This window comes from Manacus vitellinus, unplaced genomic scaffold, assembly GCF_001715985.3.
Source record: "Manacus vitellinus isolate BGI_N305 unplaced genomic scaffold, ASM171598v3 scaffold_14_pilon, whole genome shotgun sequence".
Lineage (NCBI taxonomy): Eukaryota > Metazoa > Chordata > Aves > Passeriformes > Pipridae > Manacus > Manacus vitellinus.
The window spans coordinates 7191062-7199753 of NW_021939063.1; positions in this window are offsets into that span (position 1 = coordinate 7191062).

An 8692-nucleotide genomic window follows, 5' to 3' on the forward strand; every position below is an offset into this window, starting at 1 on the left:
TTGTTTTGTGACGTGGGCATGTGAATAACTCGTTTCTGAGTCAGTCATAGCACAGCTACTCAACTAAACATGCATTTACCCTCCTGTTACTGCAAGGTAGGGCACATGGAGGGGTGACTACTTCACATGACCATTGTGAGCATCAGCTCTCCTCTACAGGAGGGTAGGGTGGGGTTTTACATCTTCCTCACCCTCTGTGTAGGTACCAAAGGAATGAGGGACCTTCACCTGAGATCCCATCACTGACAAAATACATTGAGACCCTTGAGCCTTTGTTTTCCTCTAAAACTCCTATAATTTGCTACATAAATAATCAGTTTTGTGTAGGATGGTTCAATCAGTCTGGCCCTGGGAAAACATGAAGCAAGAAGAGCTTTGTGCAAGCTGCAGACTAGTGTCTTTATTAAAAAACTATACCAAAGCCTGCACCTGGTCCGGTCTGTTCATGTTACCTCTCTTTTTTTTAATGTGCTCATACACTGAAGAATCCTGATGGATTGGAGCCATAGGAGGTAAATCAGCAGATTGAAGAGGTGAGATGTATTTCTTTGCTAATGGGGCTGATGCTGTTCAAAGCTCCCATAAAAATTCAGCACGAAGAGCTTCCTAAGCTCAGGGGTTTTGTAGCATTCATGATCATTCAACCTTTAAGCAGATACAAAGAAATTTTTTCTCTGCCTTTCTCTGAATATATCCATCTCCTCAGGAGCAAAGGGAAGACTTTTATGGAGAACTTGATAAAATTCCTGAGACAGCTCATTAATTCCAGTCACTTCAGCAGTGACTTCCCCACCACTTGTGGCACTCAAAGAAGTTATAGATTGCCTTAGTAATAACAAATCCTATTCATTAGCCATGTCCCTGCACTTGCATATTAATATTGTCTGGCCTTGTTAAATATAGAAACTTATTCTCTTTAATCTGTTTTTAACAGGCATTTTTTTCCTAGGGGTAGCCACAAAATAATTGATAGTGATAGTTATCCTGCCTCCAAAAAACTTGTGAAAGTCCCCTACTGGCCTCTTATGGCTGCTGGGGAGCTGGAACAGGCCAGTTACCTCTGTAGGTATTGTGGGTTTACCCCCTTTTTGATGGGAAATTCAGAAACTTTTGCACTGTACAACCCCTACTCCACTTTGTGGAGACATAATTTAATCAGCAGAACTTTTATCTCTAATAGAGATAAAATGTGTGATTCTAAACAGGATCTAGTGGTGAGAATAGGAGATAATAATCACAAACAGTGCAAGTGGTGGGTGTGAAGGACCTTGCAAAATCCCTTATCCTCTCTATCCGCTTCACACATCACAACCCAACCAAGCACCTCTGATCACAGAATCATAGAATGGTTTGGGTCAAAAGGGACCTTAAAGCTCATTTAGTTTCAACCCCTCTGCCATGGTTCCGCTAGACCAGGTTGCTCAAAGTCTCATCCAACCTGGCCTTGAACACTTCCAGGCATTCTACATCCACAACTAACTCAGGATAACTCTCAAGTAACTCAAAAGCAGAAAGACTTGGCAGCAGCGGTAGCAGGTAACTTGCTGCCAAAGAAATCTTTAATCTACAGGGTAAAGAGAGTTGTGTTCATTTATTTGTCTAAAATGAGAGCTGATTGAAACCTCTCAACTGTGTTCAGCTGAATAAGGTTTTTCGTGTAGACAGAAATTTTGAAGGACCTTGGGGAGAGGAAGTGTATTGAAGAAAATGTTGCTTTCTTGGCAACAGAAAACTTCAAGCTTTGGAAAATTCTGTGAAAATGATGCCTCTTGTGCTGTTAACTGCCTAAGGAACAGTGTTATACCCTGACATAGGAAATGGGATTTTCCATCTTTTTTATCAGCTTCCAAGATCAGTAGCATTATAAGAATCCGATAATTTCAGAAATATAGCATCTTAGATTAGGTATAAGGAAAAAGTTCTTTACTGTGAGAGTGTTGAGACATTGGAACAGGTTACCCAGAGAAGCTGTGGGTGCCCAAATAGCAAACTCTTCAGGCAAAGTGGACACAAAAACCCTGGTCCTAATTTGAGCTAATTTGGTCATTCTGATGAGGCTGCAGGAAAAGAACTGGAAACAGAAGAAATACAGGGTAAATCTCAGATATCAAGTGGCAGCCGAAACCTCCCTCTGTTACTGGCAATGTACCATAAACCAAGAGCAGTTCAAACCCACGGTTTCTGCTAATCTCCTGATTGTTGGTGTGGCAGCATTTTCAGTATTCATTATACTGAGGAGTTCCTGATGAACTCTTGCTGCTGTTTATAGTACAAGCTCAGGTATAGCTCGTTTTCCAAGAATAACTTTGGCAAAATATCAGTATCTGTTGCAGCTTTTCGACAGCTTATAATTATGGTTGAAAGTGCAGTCGAGCGATTTCAGACAGCAGAGCAAGTAATTTCCCAGAGTTATCCACTGGGGCAGAACTCTCCCCACGAAAACACCTGTGGAGAAGAGAGCATTCCCTCTGTTCAAGTTCCTGCAGAGTATGTGCACGAGGGGAAAATGCACTTTTTTGCCTTTAAGAAAGAAAAAACTTTTCAATTTTTCTCTCCTTTACAGTCTCTAGTGATTTTCTGTATGCTAAAAATACACCAAAAATCCCACTGTCCCTGCACAGCACAACTGTGACTGTGAAGCTGTCCCCAGGAGTCCCCAGGTGCCCACTGCTCTATGCCAGAGCACCAATGGTAAGCATTGCACTTCAGCATATAATTCTGCACTGTTAGTGACTTTCACCTTCTTTATACTGACACAACACACAGCACAACCATGACAAAAGTCCTTTTCCTGCTCTTTTGGGACTCACTTGCTTCCCCATCCTCAGTACCTGTGCTGGCTGCTTGATTCACTCCATTCAAACTCTATCGACAGTGAACTAGGTCTTCTCTGTTTTCAGGAGGTGGCCCCATGTGGGCCTGCACAGACAGCTGTGGGACAGCAGAGCTAGACTCAGCATCACTTAAGTCACTTAAATAATTTAAATCAGTGCTGACTTCAGTGACAGTACAACTGAACCTACAGCCAACAGATTTCACCGCTGTGTTGATGCAAGACTGACATAAATGCAATCAGAAGTGTGATTCATCACTTTTAGAAGCCACTTTGCTGTGTTTTTCAAGAATCGTAACACTCTCATTGCTGATTTTTACCAAGAAATCAATTACCTACCAGCTATTACATTTATCAGAACAGGTTTCCAGTGATGTAAATCATCACCACCTTGCTGAAGCCAGCAGTAAGCACCAAGCCCACCTGCATGAGTCAGGCAAGCAGCCTATCTCCTATTAGGATGGATGGCAATATATGAGCCCTGTACAGCTGACAGACATTTATGGAGGATAATTATGGAGACTGCAAGAGTATCAGTTACTTTGACAGGTTAATGCTTTCTTTTTAATTAGATACACAGGCACAGAGGTGATTGCAAATAATTCAGTTGTGTCTGTCCCAGGACAGGTCTCCAGATGTACTTTCTTCTGTGCCAAAGAGCAGTCCGTCAAGTATGGGGAAGCTCTTCAAGCAAAAACAAGGCTGGGAACACCATCTGTGAAGTAAAACTGAGCCCAGCTGCCTTGTTTGCCAAAAACCACCCAGTGCTATCTAGCCTGACCTGAACCCACCTGTAGCTGGAAACAAGGTGGATGCAGCACAAAGCAGTTGGTGCTACAGGGTTTGGGTGTACATGGCTGCAGCAGGGAAAGGAGGAGAAACATTTGGTGGAGAGTGAGCCCCTGGTAGGTCGCAGTGAGCTGATTGACCCCACACACGGGGGACATACGGTTGTGCCTGGTGTGCTCTGGGTCTGGGAGCAGCAGCCACGCCTCGAGTTATTTAAACCAGAATAAACAGCAAAATTATTTGATCTTGTGAAGTTGGGGGATACCTGCCAGCACCTGGCAGGGCTGGAGCAGGCTGCCAGGCACAGCTGCCAGCAGGGAGCCAGTGGGCACTGCCACGTCTCCAAGGGGACCACATCCCAAATCCCTGGCTGGGGGAGAGCACCGTGGGCACCTCACCTCTGCAGGAGCCAGCACTTGTCATGCCATGGTGCTCCTGCCTCAGGACTGCTTTGAACAGGAGATTGATTATTGCCTCTAACATATTATTTTCAGAATGCAATTAAAAAAATCAAAATAAATGCTCTCTCGCTTTTGACCTCAGACATGAATACCTCAAAGAACCACCTTGTCATTACATGGAATATGTGATTCCAACCGTGTATATTTTTAACAACCACCTAGCACTGGCGGTATGGTTTGCTTTGTCAAGCTTTCAAGGTCACTGAGGAGAGAGGATCCAACTGAAGCTGCAGGTGTCAATGTACATGAAATGATGGTATCTGTATATGTGACACAAGGCCTTCTATACAGGAATATTTTCAATGTTAACTCCTTATTTAAAAATCCTTTCCAGGCCCCTCTTATTTTCCTATCCTTCATACCCATCAGATGTATTTCACAGAAAGTTCAATCCATTTCCTAGAAAGGTGGCCAATGAAGCAGCTTCCACTCCAGACACTACGGTTGTGTTACCATGACCAACCACCTTTCCTATGCCCCACATCCCCAGGAATTTCTTCCGTGCTCTCTGCAGTGCATACAACTGCGTGAAAGAGAGCAGTTCACTCTGAATTGGTATTTAATACCTTGTTTCTAGGAGTAGGCTGCAAATTTGGCTGCATTTCCAGATTGGATGCTGACTCAATGAGTTTTTCCAGTGTCCAGTAGCAATCCTGTTGGCAAACACCATCCCCTGCACAGACACCACGAGTGCACCTACATGAGTGAGTGCAAAACCTACATGAAATTCAGCTTCCCTTTTTTAGCCTAAATGACGGTAAGGGAGCATGGCATGGAAGATCCTGGCTTTGCTGGGATTTAAGGAAAGACAAAACTCTCCTCATCCCCCTGTCTGCCTCCAGCAGCCTCCACAAGAAACGGAGCTAATTTGTTTAGCATCAGCCATCCACCCTCAGAAAGAAAATATTCTTTCAAGGCATACAATTGCCACACGTGGCACTCATAAACAATGCCATGTTTAGCAATTTGTGGTATTAAACATTGAAAGGAATTTTCTCTGATGGAGTTTGACAACATTGTCCAAAAAAAATAATAATTTCTGTAAGCTGCAAATAGTCTTTAATGGAAACAGATTTAAATACAAACTAAAGTTCCTTCACACTGTGCTGTAAATCACAAGGGAAACATAATTCATTTGCAGCAGTTTTCAACAAGAAAACTTGGCAGTGTTTCAGCAAGTTTCATAATTGCTCTATTTTAAACTTCAGCTTGAAAATGCTCAAGATAGCTTTTAGTTTTATTGAAAGGTTAATTTCACACCTACAGAAAAATATCAGCTTTCCATTAGATCTAACAGAGTGTTAAATGTGAAAATTACAGTCCCTTCCTATGAATGTGCAAAGTTTGTTGCATTTTTAACCCATCTTGCTTTCCCATTCTTCCCTGGTGGATCTGAGGCACAACAGGCACCGTGGGCACACTGGGCATGGGACTGCCTGCAGAAAAATTACTGACAGCATGTATTCCCACTTCTTCCCTGGATGAGAGCTCCAACACATTGCTAGCCACGGTAACTTGGGTGCCAGCTGTGCAGGGTGAGGGGCTGTGGCAGCCCACACCTGAAAAACACCCAGCATGGAGGGCAAAGAGGGACATACCCTGGGACTAATTCCTCTCACATTTATGCCAAGGTGTCTCAAAAAGCACCATTGCATCTCTGAGCTCACCTTATTGTTAGGACAGTGCAAACAAGGGGTAGGTAAACAAGAAATTTGCTCATTTCCCATCCCATCAGCTGAATTTTTAATTGAATTTTAATTGACATTTCAGTTGAATGGAGTGAGACATGCTGTTGGGGACCAGCCTGCTCCCGTGCTCTTCTCCCATGACCAGACAACCACAGTTACCCTCCCACTAGAGGAGTCAAATGAGGGCGCAGAATTAGGGGGGAAAAGCCCAAATAAACAAACAATAAGAACAAAACAACTCCACAAAAATACTTCTGGTGATCTGTGCACTTGGTGGAACATCCCATGCCACCAAGGTAGGTCAAGTCCGTCAGTCATTCAGGGTTGGGGAATGTTCCCCTGGAGCCACTCCTGAATAGCCATAGCAGTCCCAAGAGGACACTTCTCAGCATCTAGGGCTAAATATCTTGCTGTAATTATTTTGTGACACAGTCTGAACTTCAACCTCCCATTTCCCACATCAGGGCTTGAAAAAGTCCCTGCAAGGCACGATGCTTTCCTGGTTTGTGTTTGGCAGTCTCTACTTCCCCAAAACCAGCACTTCCCCCTGCTTCTCAGATCACTGCTTCTCAGCAATTAAACACAGGGAACACTTGTGGCAGTAGTTTCAGTTACCTCCAAGGGATACAGACACCTTATGGCTCCCAGAACCATCATTCCTCAAAGCAACAAGTGCATATGTGAGCGTGAGTGTGCCAGAGGGGGTGGACAGAGACAAATAGGAGCGAGTTTCCACAGCCATATGCACAAGGAATACCATTAGGAAAAAACATAGTTTTTGCCTTCAAGAAAACTATGACTCAGTCACTACTTTATGGGGGAAAAAAGTCACACTGAATTTCATTTAGGTATTTTAAGTTCAGTCACACCGGAAATTATTTGTCAAGGGAAGAGGAAAAGGGAGGGGATTAATTTCTCCCGATGAATCCCAGCGCCATGGCTCTGTGAAAGGCATATTTATTATTGCATGGTGCTTCCTGGAGTGTGAAGCATGACCCTGCCACTGTTAGGGGCTCCTGCCTGAGCAAGGAGGGGCAGAGGGATCACTCCTGGGGCTCAGGGGATGTGCAGAGCTGCCATCTCTCCCCATCCAAGAAGGTGCAGGGCTTGGCCACTGACACACTGGAGTGCTGAGCCTCAGCTCAGCTGGGGTCTCAGCACTTGTGTGGGCTGCCACATCCCAAGTTCCCTGGGTACAATTTAATCATTACTTGCAGACAAAGGATTAATGCAAACAGAAGAAACGTTTATTGATCGCCAGTTACATCCCTGGCTGTGGTAGGGCAGGGAACTGCAGGAGTGCAGCACAGCTCAGACACAACCCTCAACACACCTTGTCCACCAAAGCACCTTCTCCGAGTCCATCTCATTCAGGAAGAGCTCTTGGTTTTGTGGCAGTTTTGATAAACAGTGGGAAATTTTGTTGCAAGTTTTAGATCCACAGCCCTCAAGAAATAACTGGAGGCACCCCATGCTCCAGAGCTCTGGCCTCAAAGCCAGTCAAATGATTCTCCCTGCAACAGTAAAGCAAACTCATCATGGCAGAGAAAGACAAGCCAAACAGCTCGGTCTGGACTCCTCATCAGGCAGGGAGATGCAGAAAACAGCTTGGAAAAGCAGTATTCAACCAGGTGTGGAGGCTGGGAACAGGCAGTGCTTTCTAAGCTGAACTCCAGGAGAGGTGCAACCTTGCCTTTGTAAAGGATGGTATGTCTGGGAAGTGAAGCACAGCCCTGATAAGGAACTGCCAGGCAAGATAGCAGTAAAATAACTGGGTTTCTTTAGCTGCTTGCATTCTTTTAAAAATAGGTTTATAATTTCTCCCCACAATTATGAGAATGAATAACTTGAATGTCTTGGATTCCCTTGTCTAGAAACAGCAAGAAAAATGTAGCTTATGAAAGAAGCTGCTGTCTTTTTAAAAGTAAGGCTTCCTTTTAACATTTGAAAGTAATCAGCATTGCCAGGATCCTGGCAGCGGGTGAGCCATCCTGCAGGAGATGGATGGGCAATTGCTGAACAAAAGCTCCTGCAATTCGGCTGAGTTACTGGTAAGTTGAAAAAAAAAAAGTTCAGTTATCAGTGAGAGAACCTCCAGGCATCCCTCTGAATGTCCCAGGTGAGCACCATCTCTCATCACAGAGGCAGGTAACCTTTATATTACTCTCTGGTATTCAGTCTCTGGCCTTTAGAATTGCTGCTCTTCCGATCTTCCCCATGTAAATCATCACACTTCCCCTTTTTATGATATTCTAATTAAGAAAACTGTGATAACAGTAACTAATTATGTCCATAACACATTTTGAAGTGCTCTCTCCGCCTGTCAACACTCAGAATGGGAGTCTAAACTTTGGCAAGGATCCCAGAGCCAAAAAAGGTTCTGGAGCAAGATGCCACTAACCTCCTGTCATTAATCTCAGATAAAGAAGTTCCTATGAACAACCAGCAATTCGTTTGCCATCAGTTTCTGGGATCCTTATTCAGCTTTTCTGATACAGCTCAGTTATACCCTTCTAATCACTTGCTCTCAAGTATACAGTCACTGTAATTTTATTATTCCATTTTCCTGAATAAGAGATACCTGTTTGGAAGGGTTGGGTCTTAAAATTGACTACAAGCAGTATTTCATCTTTTGGGAAATTCTGAACTACACCAGTCCTTTAAAACAAACTACTATCAGATCAGTACAATTGAAAAGCTACTCCAAATACACACAGATGTGTCAGGTTTTGTCACCTCAGTGTTTCAGCTGCAACATCTGTCGCCCAACTCGCAGAGCTGCTCAGCACAGCACACGTGCAACAGAGGAAGCACAGTCTGGGGAGCCCTTCTTGCTGTGGTCACAAGGGAGAGCTTCCAAGAACTCCAAGAGAAGACAGGGATTTCCAAGGTTGAGGGAATTCAATTGCATTTTAGGATCA